This window comes from Chiloscyllium punctatum, chromosome 32 (genome assembly GCF_047496795.1).
Source record: "Chiloscyllium punctatum isolate Juve2018m chromosome 32, sChiPun1.3, whole genome shotgun sequence".
Lineage (NCBI taxonomy): Eukaryota > Metazoa > Chordata > Chondrichthyes > Orectolobiformes > Hemiscylliidae > Chiloscyllium > Chiloscyllium punctatum.
The window spans coordinates 12,697,095-12,712,503 of NC_092770.1; the positions used below are offsets into that span (position 1 = coordinate 12,697,095).

General features: G+C 41.2%; 1 protein-coding gene across 4 annotated transcripts in view; it reads right to left on the reverse strand.

Moving 5' to 3' along the window:
- mgat4c (mgat4 family member C) overlaps positions 1-15,409 on the reverse strand; it is a 416,483-nt gene that overhangs the window by 346,279 nt on the left and 54,795 nt on the right. The window contains exon 1 of one of the 4 annotated variants that reach the window (XM_072551646.1): positions 6,226-6,272. The exons of the other annotated variants lie outside the window; for them this stretch is intronic. The gene's annotated coding sequence lies outside the window, so the exon portion shown is untranslated. Of the gene's footprint in view, positions 1-6,225; positions 6,273-15,409 lie in introns of those variants that run through there. 4 annotated transcript variants of the gene reach the window in all.

Consider the following 15,409-nt stretch of genomic DNA (forward strand, 5'->3'; position numbering starts at 1 on the left):
GGCCAAATCTGTTTCTAGATGATCTTGAAGAAAAAGAAGCTGAAGTATGAGATTCATGCTGTTGCCAAATCTTCCATAATCATTTGCACATAACGAGATGTATGTCCAGTCAATGTCCTGAACAGTCACCAGTAATTTATCATTGAAAATGTGGAAATCTAGGTGTTGTACGTTCTCCGAAACATAATGTGAACTACTTGATTTACATTTTGATTCATTGATAGATGAACACACTGCCAACATCAAAGCCTTCTTAGACATACAGAAGCCCTCATACTGAACTGCTTAACGTTCAATATGTGTTATAACAGTTATCACAGTATTATCGATACATCCCCCACAATGAGCATCTCCTTTCTAGGATGGAATGCCCCCAGAAATCAACACAGCACTCTAAGTGCAGTCTAAACAGAGCTTTATATAACTGGAGCACAGCTTCTAACCCTTTGCTTTCCAGCTTCTTTGATAGGTAGGTTAATATTCCACCAGTCTTTTTAATTAACATTAGTGCCTGCCTACTTTTTTTTTTAATTATCTCTGTACACAGACCCCTAAATCTCTCTGCCACTCCACAGTTTCAGACTCCTCATCATTTCAAATACATTATTCTGTGAATGCTTAATGCATTTGTTTAAAATTCCTCTCTCAACTATTGTAACAAAGGACTTAATCTGTTGAGGTTTAATGCAATCAATGACTTGAGTAAACTAGCAGAGAAGGGAATTTGATATGAATGCATTATGCATTTGCATGATAACATAGTTATCAGACCTTTTCAGGGTTATACCTCTGAATTTTGATGGTTGACACACAAACATTAATGGCTCCTTAGAGAGTTTCTTGGCTCTAATTGTTTGTAACAATATAGAATCCGTGGGTGTGCTTTGAACAACTAGCTGTCTGCTGCTTGCTCAGACTCATAAAATTTTATGAAGGAGGTCATTCTGCGAATAAAGTTTTTGCCAGATTTCTGAAAATGCTATCCGCTTCCTTCTATATTCTGCTGCTGTTTCTCACCACATTGTTTTAAGTGCCTTTAAAACATACACCCACTTGGAATGCTATGGACCCTGCTTTTATCCCTATTTCTGGCGGGCAATTCCAATTCAGAGCAACCTTCTGTTTATTCATTTCCCAGTAAAACAAACTCCAAATTTTACTCCTTGTGGGAACTTGAATTGTTTGCAGCAACTTCTTTACAGATTTTTCATCGCTTATTCTGCATTTTTTTCTAGGCTTTGTTACAATCAGGTGAAATGGGATGATTTGATCTCCTTTATTCAACTTCCTCAGTTGGTCACGAAAGGGTTTTGTTTTTTTTTGCTTTAGATTAGATTAGATTACTTACAGTGTGGAAACAGGCCCTTCGGCCCAACAAGTCCACACCGCCCCGCCGAAGCGTAACCCACCCATACCCCTGCATCTACATCTACCCCTTACCTAACACTACGGGCAATTTAGCATGGCCAATTCACCTGACCTGCACATCTTTGGACTGTGGGAGGAAACCGGAGCACCCGGAGGAAACCCACGCAGACACGGGGAGAACGTGCAAACTCCACACAGTCAGTCGCCTGAGGCGGGAATTGAACCCGGGTCTCCGGCGCTGTGAGGCAGCAGTGCTAACCACTGTGCCACCGTGCCGCCCTTTACCTCTCTCCAATTACAAAAATTGTAGGTAACTATTCTTGCTCCAATCCAAAAGGAAACAATCCATTGTGTCACTGTCCAGTACTTCATATTTTTCAATATCTTCCTAAGACCTTGATAGGTTTTAATGGGTAAAAACCTGGCTGCTGGACTACAACAGGGACAATCCGTTTTTTTTCAAAAAGTTCTCCTGATCTGTTAGAATTCTCTGTCATTTGTTTACAGAGGAACCTCGATTATCCGACATTTGATTATCCGAAATTTGGATTATCTGAACAAGATCGCAAGGTCCAGATGCTTGGTTAAACTCTGTTATCTGGCATTTGATTATCCGAACATTCGATTATTCGAACAAAATACTCCCCGCCTGTGTCGTTTGGATAATTGAGGTTCCTCTGTATATAGATACTGAGATTTAAATCCCCTAATTTACATAATGAATTTCAGATTTATGACTTTGTTCCAGCAATATTTGTAGTTGAGAAGTCTAATCCCTATGTGAAAACAGTTGAAGATGTCTTTGTGGACTATATGTTAGAGTTGATGAATTTTAATGTTCAGCTACTTAGCTTTTTCATAGACTTTTCCATATACCATTGTCAGTCTTACTCATTAAACATTTCTTTGTATATTCCTGTGTGTTCCTATTTTCAAGTGAGGTCATTTGTGCAGCCATTTCAAAATGAACCAATTTAATTGTTTTTCTCTCAACCCCAAAGTCCAGGCTTTTGAATTATTTGGTGAGAATTTAAAGATTACTAGTTTGTATATTTTGCTAAATTAGAGATATGACCCTCAAAAAAAGACCAAGTCTAAATGTTAGTTATGTAGAGGCTCTGTGTAACCTCAGTTTAACTGAGAACTTTGTTTACAAATTAAAAGATTTGTAACAACATGCCCTGCAATATGCCTTCTGTAGCATTTAATTCCCTTGGATGCAGTCCTTTATACCAATATGGCAGTTATTAACTAAAGCTTTGTGATAAGGTAGTGTTAATAGGCCTTGCTGCATTCAATCACCTAAAGGGAGATAAATTTTCCACATTGTGCCACACCAACTCCCATCCCAGCTTTTCCCAATCAATTAGCCGCAAAACAACACTTTATTCACCTGCTGTTGTATCAACCTTCAAATTCAGGGACGTTAAACACAAAGCCACTATATTTGAGTCTGCCAGTTGGGGTAGAACTTGGAAATACCAAATCTCTGCTCTTTTTTTCATGCACCAATCGAGCCATTGGATTTGGGATGTGTGATGGATAGGATTTAATAGCTTCTTCCACTGAAACAACATTGATTTCTTGCTCATTTTCCAAACTGTAAATGAGGCCCACATGCGGAACAGTAAATTCAGTCCAATTATGATACAATGCAAATAAATTAATCGATAGCTGTCATGATTATGATGAGGTCAGCCAGATGGATCTCATAGAATATGAGTTCCCTGATTGGGGCTATTAATCTGGTCCAATCAGTGAGCCCTGGCTGACAGATAGTGTCAGATGTCATGTGTCTCTGAGAGCAGACTCTGAGGGAGCTGGATCAGTGTCAAGGACTCTCCATGTGTAAATAAAGGGTGACTTGGTGAGAGGATACTGGCCCCATTGAGTTATTTTAGTGGCAATAGAAAAAAGCACACTCTTGAAAAAATCAGTTCACAACAGTCATCTTTGAGTTGGAGTAAGCATTCCTCGAATCATTGAGAAGCTTGACTTATTCAATCCTGCTGTCGAAGATTGGGCCCAGTATGTGGAAAGAATGCGTTACTTTTTCTGGGCAAATAACATTGTGGCAGATGGAAAGCAATCGGTAAATCTCCTGACAGCTTGGGGACCCACAGCTTTTTTGGTTATTCAGAGCCTGACTTTCCCTGAGGAACCAGATACTAAAATCTTTCAAACATTGATGGATTTAGTTAAGCAATATTATGACCCAAACCTCCTCGAATTCTGAGATGCTGTCAGATTTATTTGGCAATTAAAGAACCAGGGGAATCCGCATTGGGACTTTTGACTAGGTTAAGATGACTGGCAGAGACATATGACTTTAGGTTAACCCTTAATGAGATGCTGAGAGGCCAATTGGTATGTGGGATTGATGACAATAATAATGCAAAAGCACCTACTAGCTGAAGCCCAACTGGTCTTCAGACAGGCACGACAACTAGTTCATAACTGGAATATGTGGCACGGTGGCACAGTGGTTAGCACTGCTGCCTCACAGCACCAGAGACCCGGGTTCAATTCCCACCTCAGGCGACTGACTGTGTGGAGTTTGCACGTTCTCCCAGTGTCTGCGTGGGTTTCCTCCGGGTGCTCCGGTTTCCTCCCACAGTCCAAAAATGTGCAGTTCAGGTGAATTGGCCATGCTAAATTGCCCGTAGTGTTAGGTAAGGGATAGATGTAGATGTAGGGGTATGGTGTGGGTTACGCTTCGGCGGGGCGGTGTGGACTTGTTGGGCCGAAGGGCCTGTTCCCACACTGTAAGTAATCTAATCTAATCTAATCTAATGTGGCAAATGGTACATTGAGTTATAGGGTATCCCAATGAAAGTGGACACCCTCGCCAGTCTGACTCAGCTTGGGGAACACCACTTGATTGAAGACAATTGCATAACCTCACTCAGGACATATCCTGAACAGAGAGGGTCTAGGTCAGCCCACAGCAAAACAAAGCCAAGTCTCAGCCAAACAGTTAAAATTTTCTTCAAAATCTGGTCTGGCAAGCCATTGTAGTTGCTGCTGGTATATGGATTTGAGTTAGCAAAACAGTCCCACTAAACCTAAATGGAGTAAGAGAACTCATAGGCTGGTATCCAGGACTGTGCACACACTGGAATGTCGACCTACATCCAGTTTCGAACAGTGAAATTGCTTAGCAACATCCAAATGAGAACCAATCAAAATAAACATCTGGTTAAATGGTCACCCAAGTCTAATTTGGGTGGCACGGTGGCACAGTGGTTAGCACTGCTGCCTCACAGCGCCAGAGACCTCGGTTCAATTCCCGCCTCAGGCGACTGACTGTGTGGAGTTTGCACGTTCTCCCCGTGTCTGCATGGGTTTCCTCCGGGTGCTCCGGTTTCCTCCCACAGTCCAAAGATGTGCAGGTCAAGTGAATTGGCCATGCTGAATTCCCCGTAGTGTTAGGTAAGGGGTAAATGTAGGGGTATGGGTGGGTTGCGCTTCGGCGGGGCGGTGTGGACTTGTTGGGCCGAAGGGCCTGTTTCCACACTGTAAGTAATCTAATCTAATTTAATGGAGGTCAATACCAGCATTTCAGTGATTGCAGAACAAGTCTTTAACGAATTCACTCTGGACTCCAGCACATAAGTTTGCACAAGACCTTGGCCAGACTGAGATTCTTTACTGAGTCAGGGTACAACTTCAGTTCTGGTCTCTTATCAGAAGCACCTGGTTCAGTCACCCTGATTACTGGGGCAAAATTGGTTGAGAAAGATTCACCGAGATTGGCTCAACATATTTCAGTTGGAAAATAGCTGTCTGAGTGAAGTCCTATTTAATAACCAGAGGTCTTTCAGGAAGATCTAGAGACTATCAAAGGAACCAAGGCCACCTTGCATGTTGACCAGGAAGCAATTCCACAATTGTGCAAGGCCTACCCAGTACCATTTGCCTTGCAGGCAATAGTAGAGACACAATTCAGAAGGCCAGAATTCTCACTCCGAGTGAGGCCATTGCGCGTTTTTAATTTCCAGTATGATAGAAGTTGTGGTACAGCAGTGAGCACCCTTCAGCCAGCCTGAGAATGAGCCCCGAAACATTCAATCCCCTTCCTAGTAGTCCTTCTAATAAACCCCAGAGGCTTGGCTCCCCAGGTCCCCACCTAAGTCATTGACATGAGCCTGCATTTGCGCACTTACCCATCCAGCCTTGGCATATGAAATGTGAAGTGTGGTCATACACTGTCCCCCTTGAAGCCAGGATGCTCTTGATGTCCCCTCCATTCCCATCCATATTTTACTCTGTCACCCTTTGCAAATACTGTTGCCTCCAATTCACCTTAGTTATCTACCCCTAACCCCCAGCCTGCAACCCCTAGTCTTGAAGAACAACTTGCCAAATCTCCTTACTTCAGCATCAGCTAAGTCCAAATAAATGAAATGATTTTATCCCACTCGTTAACTGGACCATGTGACCCCTCTTTGAAAATTCTCTGGTCGATAGGTCTCCATCCAAGGTCAGTGTTGCTGTTGCACCCTGTGCCTTTTCCTTATGAAATTTACCTTTGTTTAAACATTCAAGAAATATATGTATGGATCCACATATTCTTTCAAAAAAACAAGATTTAGACCACATTGTTTCATAAAAAGTGCATCAATGTATGGTATTATTCCAAAGCTATTACCATAATTATATTAACCAGTCAATGTTCCTAATTTTCAGTCAAGAGATAACAATTATAATTTAATATAGATAAAAGGTAATATAAGTCGGCAAATGCAAATTCATTGACGTGTCCTTGACCATTGAGTTATCCATTATCTGATTATTTTTCAAAATGTTTTTTTTCAACTAACTTTGCCTAAATAGAATATTGTAAAGATTCATTACCTCAGCAACTGATGGAGCAGATATACTGGAGGACTGTCAAGTCACAGATACCCTTCAACATTTTCTCCCTGAGGATTGGATCACTGCTGTAAGTTTGAATATAATAAATCACTTAGATTTTGTGCCAAATCTGGAGGCAGATTGGGCTAGATATTGGTCTTCTTCATTTTTGTGGGCTTAGGGAGAATTCACAATTTCTGAGTTGCCCACTATCCACTATCCCAGAAATATGCAGCACACAAATTTGGTACGGCCTTCTCATTTGCTTGATTGTAACATTTGTTCACACTGGGCCCAAGCTGCTGGCTGAGTGTGACGGCAGGGAGCTGAGCATCAAATCCTAATAATAATGTTGCTTCCAGTCCACTCTCCTTAAAGGCAGGCTGTTTCTTTTAAAGAGGAAATGGTGATTGTTGTTACCATAAAGCTGGAACATTTGGGGAAACAGCCAGCTCCTATGTTTTCACTGGCTGTGGTCTCATAGTGATGGGTACAAGGAAAGAAGCCAGGAACTGTGGAAGTCCACAAGATCCTCAAACATCATCCCTGGAAGGGATTGGGAACAAGGTCAATCCCCAAATTCTAGTTGCAAAGAATTGGCAACAATGCAAGAAGCTGAAAGACCCCATACAGGCGGCCAAGTGAATGCATCCTCACATGCATCCCCCACCCACCATTGGACTGACATGGCACACTGCTCAATGCACCACAGCTCCTTCATGCAGCTGCAGTCCCTCACACCTAACCCCCAGGTGTTGTATCTCACCCCCACCCTCATTCTACTGAAGCAGGTCTCAAACCCAGCTCCAATTGTCTCAAAATATCTCCAACTATTCAATGGTGGCAGACACACAGACTCAAACAAGGCAACATAGTTACTGACATTCAGCCCTTTTACATAGTATGTACTAGAAAGGAGCAAAGCATTTCTGTTTGGGAGCAAAGAACATGAGTCCTGTGGAGGGGATGCATATGGCATCAATTGTGGCAGAGCCTGTGACAAATAGAATTACTGAGAACATTGAGAATGATAGTCCATCCAAGCTTTCTCTCTTCTCAAATCCCACCTCATTCTCATCCTGCTTTTTGGCATGATGAGATAACTGCAGGTGATAATGTAAAGACACCAACCTAACCCCTGCTTCCCTACCCTGACCATCCCCTTGTTTTTTTTTGTTGTTGCCTTCAGACATTCACTCACAGCTATCACAGGAGGAGAAGAGGCTCCACTTAGAAACAGGTTCAATCATTTGATTTGTTATTGCCATTCACCAGCTGGGAAATTGCTGCTATAGGAACCTTATAGACAGGTTTGGCATTGGTTTGAAAGAATCTGTATGCACGAGTCATTAGCATGCATGGGCTGCATGCACAGTTTGTGTGCCAGTTTATCACAGGGCTCTGTTTCAGGGAACTCATCTGTAGACCTCAATGAGTGTAACATGTAGGGGAATGATACACTGAGATAATGAATGCATTGGCGGCCCTGTCAGACAGTTTCTTGTCACTGTCGAGGAGTTTGGGGAAGTCCAACTCTAACTTGGCAGAAGGTCTTGCACTCTCTCCAGCCTCTGTTGCCTTGTGGTACTGCAAACCTAGATGTACTGCCATTACTACCCTCCGTATGGCGCAGCCTTAGTCAGAATAGATCAGAAAGCCATGCAAGAGTGTAGCTGCTGTTCTCCTTGCCAAGTATAGCAACTCATCCCTGCTAGACCTCCAAAAGCATCTCACAATAAGGGAAAATCAGCAGCTTTGCCATAGACAAAATTATTCTAAATTACCTCACCTACAAATTGGTTTCTAACCTTTTCGATAAAATGAGGGCTGAGTCCCTCTTGAAGATCGATGAACACATGTTCTTTGTTGACTGGACTTCTGCAGTCCACGTTTGCAAAGACGAGCGTTGAATCAATGGGCAGGGATAAGTCACATTGTGACATCTCCAGTTTTCTGCAGCTTCCACCTCAGTTAGAAGCTGCCCACACGCCTGGCTTTCCCAACACGCAGCAAGGAACAAGCTGGAGGTACAGGCTAGCATACCCCCTCCCACCATCTCATCCTTGCCTTGGATCAGAATTTCCATTTTGCATTTCGCTCCAAGCTGATAACTAGGAAGCTTGACAGCCAAACTTTGAGATTGCTGACTTGTATGTTTTGCAAATTATTTAAAATTGCCACTTTGAACATCGTTTCAAAGTTTAAACAATCTCTAAATGGATGTGAGGCTTAGAGGTAGTGTTCGGAAATCTAAGTTAAAAGGTAAGGAGTTTGATTCCCACTTCAACCCAGTGAAGGGAGATTAGAAAATAATGTCTAACTACTCGTTTGATGTCCAGTAGCGAACTTAGGTTAGAACTGAGAGACCCATCTTTCAATAGAAGCATTCTTACAACTGACCCAAAAGTAAAACAAAGAACTGAAGGTGCTGGAAGTCTGAAATTAAAAGAAAGAAAAAGATTGCTGGAGAAACTCAGCAGGTCTGGCAGAACTGAACTAGTTCTGAAGAATGGACACTGGATCCAAAATATTAATTCTGCTTTCTCTCTGCAGTTGCTTCTGCTTGAGAAAATTTCTGCTTTTGTTACTGAGTCCAAAGTATTGGCTCTGAGTCCTAATTCAAACAGAAACTAAAAATGGGGACTGTACTACTGATCCTTGACTATCAGATCAATCTCCACCAGCGATACTTCTGACTGCTGGATGAAAGTAGTCCTGCTTCTCCCTACCGGGAAGAAAGTGAGGACTGCAGATGCTGGAGATCAGAGCTGAAAATGTGTTGCTGGAAAAGCGCAGCAGGTCAGGCAGCATCCAAGGAGCAGGAGATTCGATGTTTCGGGCATCAGTCCTTCTTCCTGAAGAAGGGCTGATACCCGAAACGTCGATTCTCCTGTTCCTTGGATGCTGCCTGACCTGCTGCGCTTTTCCAGCAACACATTTTCAGCTCTGCTTCTCCCTACCCTCTTGTAAAGGGCATTTTATTGTCTTGGCTGTAGGCACTAAATGAATAGCACAAGGAAGTCAATGAGAATTCACCTGAGCTACTTTTCCTGCATAAATCCATATGTAATTGACATCTGCAGAAATTACATTAATCCCAATAACTTGCCAATTGTTGTCACTATCAGGCATATCCAGGTACTAAATGGTCATTATGATGTTGTATACTACTTTACAAATCTAATTTTGTCCTTAGCACAGTACAGAACCGAAATATAATCATTGGGAAATGCATCATGAAATAGCTGGGAGGCTTGAAGTTAATGTTGAGAAAAAGAAGGATAGAGAAGCTTTGTTGCTGGATAAGAAGTTAAATTTAAACCTTATGGTTGATAACAGTGAGAAAAAATGAACCAGATCAGACACCATAAACATGCTGGGCACCCCAAGAGGCTTCTCTTCATCAAAAATCTAGTGTCAGGGTAAAACCCAATGTCAGGATACAACCCAAAGTCAGGGTAAAACCCTATGTTGTACTTAACACATGCCTCCTTATATTTGAAAATAGCAAATTTATCGTGCCAGTTTTACCACCTTCCTCCTTAATAACACAGTCGAATTTTTCTTCCAGGGCTTATAAAGAAACCTTGGACATCATCTATGTAGTGACTATAACAAGATCAGCCAGCTGGACCTTATAGAATATGAGTTTTCTGATTGGGACAGTTCATCTGGTTTGATCAGGGAGCCCTGGCTGACAAAGTAAAAGGGTGAGTGTCAAAGATACTAACACTCTGAGCCCTGACTCTGAAGAGGCAGTGCTTAAGCCAAGGACTGTTCATGTGTAAATAAGGGGGGACTTGGCTATGGGATCCCAGCCTCTGTCGAGTTATTTCACTCTATCCTAGGATTCCTCACAATACCACACCGGGCTCTCTTCCCAGGCCACAACATGTGTTCCTGTCACTACCCCAGGGACCCCAGCAGCAGCATCCTGTGCCTGACTATCACTGCACTGCTTTTCCATTGAGATTTAAAATCAAGCCTCTTGAGCAAGATTTCGTAGAGCAGGTGCATAATGTTCTGAAAACTCAATGATACATTGTCTATTTTTCGGGCAGAAAATGGCCAGCTAAGCAATCAATAAAGCAGGTCAGGCATGCACACACATTACACACCTGAAGCACACTGCATCCATATTGGTGGGGTTAGAAATAGAGGTGCTGGAAGAGCAGCAGTTCAGGCAGCATCCAATGCCTGAACTGCTGTGCTCTTCCAGCACCACTAATCCAGTATTTGATTTTCAGCATCTGCAGTCATTGTTTTTACCTTAGAAATAGAGGTACCAAGAGCTGATATCTGAAACAGAACATAGGCATATGCAAATTTGAAGCTGAATGCCTGTTTGAGGCTTTCCACTTACACGGCTGAAATCAGTCTGCGTTAGGTCATTTGTATCTAACAAATGTTGATGTTCACCCTTTATGTGTGCAAGTAAGTATAACCACATTAAACTGCACTCATTCAATATTGTTTCATCCCCATTTTAGTACCATTTTTCAATGGCAAGTAGCGTGACAGAAGTAGTTTTGAAAATATTATTTCACACTAAAACTTCAGTGATTTATACAAACACACACTGTGGTGGTGGTTGTTACTCCACTGATTTTGTTTAATATCTACACATTAGTTTTCTAATAATTCAATCCATAGTAATAATAATCCATTGAATTATTCATTACAGCTTTTATTACATTGCACATCTGTGTTGTGAATACTAATATAATGAAGTTTAAAATATAGAGGACTAGAAGCTCTGTTTCAATGGATTTAGAAAGATCACAGCTTTCTGGTTCTAAACGTGGGCTGTATCGATACAGAGAACATCAGGAAGCAGTTTACAACTGTTCCCATTTCCCAACATACAGTAAGTTTCACAAACTAGCAGCTTTATGTCAAAAAAAATTATACTCTATCACACAATCTATTGTATGTGACCCTGTCAAATGTCTTTTATAAATCATGCCGGTTAAGAGAAATGCCAGTTGTAACAATCAGAAACATTCCTTGCTCTGGGCTTCAACACTGCAGGCTAAAAGTTGAATGACCTTGCTGTATTCTTTGCCAGAATGTTTGCCACCTACCTCATTCCTTCAAGCTGTCAGGCTGTTTGCTCAAGATATTTTCAACTTTGCAGCTCAGCTGACACATCACTTATGAGCATGAATGTATCAGTGGATGTCTCGCTGAAATAGCTCAACCCAATCACAATCCACCATGTGAAACATGCTGGTGTAAATTGGGTACTGTGCACTACTGCCTGTAAAAGCTCTGTGTTCTGATTAGGCTCAAGATTACATATTCTCTGCCTAGTTCACCACAGAGAGGTTCACAGCAATTCAAAAACTCTAAATAAAGTGACACATACTGTGGCACCTTGGATGGAATCTCGTCCCCGAGGATGGCAGTTTAATGCTCCATTGCACAAAGAGCACTAACAGATGAACAGCAAAATCCTGAGATAAATTGTGGACAGCTATATTTGAGTGGTTCTGTTCCAGAGTTTCTTATCTGCAGACAACGAGCTTGTTTCACCTTCCTGGAGATAAAAGCAAATGGCAAGCTGCTTCACTGAGTTCCCATCAGGTGATTGCTGGCTTTCTTGATAAAGAATGAAAAAGACCTTTTATTATTTAAGTGAATATGACAAACAGCAAATCAAGCTGTAAAACTGTCTTCTGAAGCAGAATTCATCTGCCTATTATACAGCTAGCAAGCTGCTTTCTGCACGTTAAGATTCCTGACAGTGTTCTACTTTGTCTTGTGAGCAGTAATGAAATAATCATTGCTAATCCAAAGATGATACAGACACTTGAGAAAGTTTTTAACGGGGTTATTTCTTTCAAAAGTCTTCTGACAAAATCATTGTCAAAAGAGAAGCATATCAGCAGAGCCAATTCCTTTTGTTTTTAAATAATTAATGTATTGTCTATTAAAAATATTCTAACAAAGCATTTCTTGGGAACAAGTAGTAAAACACAATCAGAGGTGTCAGTGAGTATGCACTCAATAAAGCAATGAAGTCTATTGTTCTTAATTTTATAAGTCAATGCAACATTTGCTATTTGTTTGGTCTAAGATTTATTTAATAAATTGTTATGATTTGAATTGTTTTTTTTACAAATGTAGGCATTATTTCTTGCCTGGTTCCTGCCTCACCATGGAATAATCTCAAATACTATGTCTGAAATAATTTAAAAATTACTGGATTAGAAGAACAGGCTGATACCTTAGGGTACAGAGTCCTGTACTTAGGAAGAAAATGCACAAATAAATGGCACTGGGCATTGACAGATCTTGGCTAGGTTGCTGTTTATATCTTTGAGTGTGACCTTTCACAGACGACTGCCCAGACCACATTCCCCAAATCAGTTCCATTGTTGGCACATTTTATTCTTTAGAAAGAACCAAAGCTTTGTTAAAAATTTGAGTATGAGCCTTATCAACATCCTCTCTTATGTCCCCTATCGCCTATGTCTTAACCCGTTCACTGCCAGCACAAAAAAATCAAAACTATTACCAGTCGAATGAATTGCTGTAATTCCAGGTTTTAAATAAAAAGCTTTGCTAGGCTTTACCCATCCAAATGTAACAATGATCGCTGATATTTGATTGTTACTGACTATCATTTTAACATAAAATAAAAGCAGATGTGACTCAGTAAGATGCGGTCTGGAAAGGAATATAGCAAAGGAATCAACACAATCAAGAACCAGTTCAGTACAGACTAAGGACAGAGTATGACCCATCTGTTAATTGTATGAATGTAATCTACTGCAGTGTCTGGTAATTGAGACAAATCATCATTAGTCAGGAATTGTGACATTCATGCTGTAAACCCAGGGCTCAATTCTTCTATTATGTTACTTTCTTTTTTCTGACTATTCAGCTCAATATGTGCAATGGCTAGCCATACAATTTTCCTGACAAAGTGTCACCTAGTCAAGCTTTAAATGTAGAGTTAACAAACAACATGCAGCTGCTGTGGATTTGACAACTCAAATTACAAAATTATAATGAAGACGAATAACACTGTAGTCAAGGCCACACACATTTTCATTTTGAGGCGAAATTACAAACTGATGAAATGCTGTGCTGTTGCTAAGCAGCCATCAGCAGGTAGAGAAACAACTCTCTTCCATATTCTTCCTCGCATACTATTTTAAGACAAAGAGTCATATAGAGTCATAGAGTCATAAAGGTGTACAACACGGTCCAACCCGTCTATGCCGACCAGATAAACTAATCTAAACTTGGCATATATCCCTCCAAATCCTTCCTGTTCATATATCTATCCAGATGCCTTTTAAATGTTGCAATTGTATTAGTCTCCACCACTTCCTCTGGCAGCCCATTCCACACACACAATATCTAATCATATCCTGGAAAACTTTCAGCTATTCCATTTTAGCGTTCATAGACAATGTCGAGTATTATTGTGAGTTTAAAGCTTGTTTATTTTAAGTCACAATCAACAACAATTTGCATTTATATAGTGTCTTTAGACTAGAAAAGAAAAAGTATTAAGGTCCTTCGCACTAAGTATCTGCCCAATAGTGGTTACAAAACCAAAGAACAAGGTAGTAAGTAAGGGGGAGAGATGCAACAAAAAGCTTGGTCAAAGAAATGGGTTTTCAGGATGATACGAGAGAAAAAGTGAAGACAGGGCAGCTCCAAAGGCAATTCTAGATTTTCATATCTTGACAGCTGAAGGTATGACTGTCAATAGTGGGGCAAAGACAATGTTGTGCATGCAAGAGGCCAGAATTGGAGGAAGGCAGTGATCTGGGAGGGCTGCACAGAGGTAGGGATTTGCAATATCTGGAAATTTTAAAGACAAAGGTGAGGATTTCATGGAATCATCGAATCCCTACAACATGGAAGCAGGCCATTTACCCCAATGAGTCCACACTTCCCCTCTGAAGAGCATTCCACCCAACCTCCCGTCCACCGCCCCTGGCTCCTATCCCTGTAACTCTGCATTCTTTATGGCTAATCCACCTAGCCTGCTATGGGAAATTTAGCATGGTCAATCCATCTAACCTGCGCATCTTTGGACTGTGGGAGAAAACCCACGCAGACACCAGAGAATGTGTAAACTCCACACAGAAAATCAACAGATAGTGGAATTTAAAATGATGTATTCGTAGTCTGATGGCAAAAGGTATATCAGTGACCACAACAGTAATGGGTGAGTCAAACTTATTGTGTAATAAGATGCAGACAACAGAGGATTTGAACAAGCTGCAGCTGACAATGAACATAAGATTGCAGGAAAGACAAGAAAGCAATGGGAGAGTTGAATCTAGAAGTGACTAAAGAATGGATAAAGGTTTCGCGTGTGTGAGGGATAAAAATGACTGATTTTTTTGTGAAACTGGAACGAGATAGTCTTTGTGAAGGGTAAACAAGGGGTTGGGAATTACAGTCTGGAGTCAGGTATTCATCAAAACTATGAACAATCTGATTCAGTCTCAGGCAGTGGTCCAAGACTGGAATGCGATTGATGGCACATGAACTAAATATGAGCAGCTGGGTAAGGAAGTGGTTTTGACTGAGTGACTTATTAGAGGAAATTGCACTTTATCTTGGACTGACTGCTGAACAAACTGAATTTCAATCCAGAACCAGCAAAGGGACAGGTATAGCTCGGTGAAATCACTGTACACACCAAACATTTTGGATGATGTTACCCAGGGAAACATCGTAAGGAAGAGTAGGAGAGGACCAAGAATAGATCCTGGTGTCTCCAGGGGTAGTGGTATAGGGCAGGATAAGCAGTCATTGCCTGGATAGTTGCTCTAACTGACTACATTGCATGAAAGTCGACATGAATGTTTGAGTAGGATATAATGCACTGTGATCACAGAAGATGCCATTTATAAAGTCATAGAGTCCTGCAGCATGGAGACAGGCCCTTTGGCCCAAACTGGTCCCTGCCAACCAAAATGTCCATCAAATGCTAACCCCATTTCCTTGCACTTCGCCTATATCCTTCCAAACCTTTCTTATCCATATATTTGTCCAAATGCCCTTTAAATGTTATTAATGTACCCTCCTCAACCACTTCACTGGCAGCTCATTCCATATGCGTACCACCATCTGTGTAAAAAAAAAGTTCCCCTCCGGTTTGTTTTTATTCTTTCTCTCCTCTAACCTTAAACTGATGTCCTCTAGTCCTTGA